A 2,108-nucleotide genomic window follows, 5' to 3' on the forward strand; every position below is an offset into this window, starting at 1 on the left:
TGTCGGAGACTAAAATTAGATGTGTAACTGTAAAATCATTAAAGTACACTACAGGTGAATCTGGAATAAACAGGCTGATTGGTAGTCAGAGATTAAAATTATCCTTCAAGTAAATGACCCTGTTTGATATGTAGAAACTGTGTTTGTAGAATTTCCATTTGGTGTACCCAGTGGTACACCAAACTACGGATACATAAGGACTGTAGTGGTATTAAAGGAAGGCAAACAGAGAAAGTAGATTTTGTAGCAGATATTCAGAACCGATAAATACTAAGAACACATGGGAAATAGATTTTCTCAAATACCCTGGATGGTTCTTTGAGGGAGTAGATAATTTCTGTTGTCTAGGTGATCTGATTAGCAGTGGAAGAAGATGTTCGGAAAGTATAGTCACTAGAAGGACTGACTGGAGCAAATTCAGAGAGCTATTATTTCTATTGGTTAGAAAAAAAAAATCTTTCTGTCATTGAAGGTTTAAGAGCTGATTATCAGAGAAACCTGACAACTCATCATGTATGACAATTTAGGTCAAGAGAGTGGGGGGAGAGAGAAAGAGATGCATATCAAATATGAAATTGTGTATAAGACTTTAAAATCAGATGTGTGTAACTGTGAAATTGTTAACCCTTTAGCATTTAAACTGACAATATCTGGCTGATATATTCTACTTGTTTTATGTTAAAATTGGCCAGATCCAACCTCTCGCACATATCCTACAATGTCATAGATAAACAATCACATCTTCAAAATCTTGAATTTCAAGATAATTCATGATTAATTCAGCATAAAGTGGATACATAGGCATTACATTTGACATAGTAATCTAATTGTTAATCTGGAACGACCATCTGTAAATAAAATACCTGTGCACCTATCTTTCTTCTAACCAGAGTCTACTTGTATTCCTGAACAGGTGGTGTATAGGAACACAGCTGCAACATTTTCTGACAGACAGTCAGAAAACTACATGTGGAGAAAAACAAACACACACACACATACATGTTAACATGCACATACACACACATATACACGTAATTGATTTAGTGATTAAAGATATATAATGAAAAAGACAGCAAGTTATATATATAAAACAACCAGCCAGTAATAAAGTTTACCACATATTGCACATATCACATTTGCAATGACAAACATGCATGCACACATCACAGATACATTGATACATTTATACACATTGGCATACACGCATCTAACAAGTATACTACATGAATCTACTACTACTACTACTACTACTACTACTACTACTACTACTATTACTACTGGTATTGTTGGTGGTGGTGGTAGTGCTGATGGTAGTAGTAGTAGTAGTAGTAGTAGTAGCAGCAGCAGCAGCAGCAGTAAAACAACAACAGCAAAAGAAAGATAAAATGATGCTTTGCTACATGATTTCATTTTATTTTTAACCAGCATTAACATTATTATTATTATTATTATTATTATTATTATTTTTATAATCATTATTATTATTTCTTAATATTATCATTAACCAACAGTTTAACAAATTTTGGTAGAGTCAACAAAACAACTGCAACAGTTTGTGTGAAACAACTGTTTCAAATTTTGGCACAAGGCCAGAAATAATAGGGGGAGGGTGTAGTCGATTACATTGACCCCAGTATTTAACTGGTACTTTATTTTATTGACCCAATACGGACACAACATGCCACCAGTTTTCGAACTCACAACCTTATGAGTGTGAGCTGAATACCCCAACCATTAAGCCATATATAATATATATATATATATATATATATATATATAATATATATATATATATATATATATATATATATATAGATTCAAATGAATATGGTACTTAACTTAGATGCACCAGAATTTTTTTATGGTATTACCCATAAAATTATGTGGGGTGATTAAAACCCCAAAAATAAGAAACAAGAATGGATCAGTAGTTTAGTACAATTGTTTCATACTATAAACATTTTATTAAAGCTGCAAAAATTACAGCAAATATAATGTCCAGTAATATAATGTATAGTATGAAACAATTGTACTAAACTACTGATCCATTCTTGTTGCTTATTTTTTGGTTATATATATATATAAGCATGGCTGAGTGGTAAGAAGCT

This window comes from Octopus sinensis, linkage group LG18 (genome assembly GCF_006345805.1).
Source record: "Octopus sinensis linkage group LG18, ASM634580v1, whole genome shotgun sequence".
Classification (NCBI taxonomy): domain Eukaryota; kingdom Metazoa; phylum Mollusca; class Cephalopoda; order Octopoda; family Octopodidae; genus Octopus; species Octopus sinensis.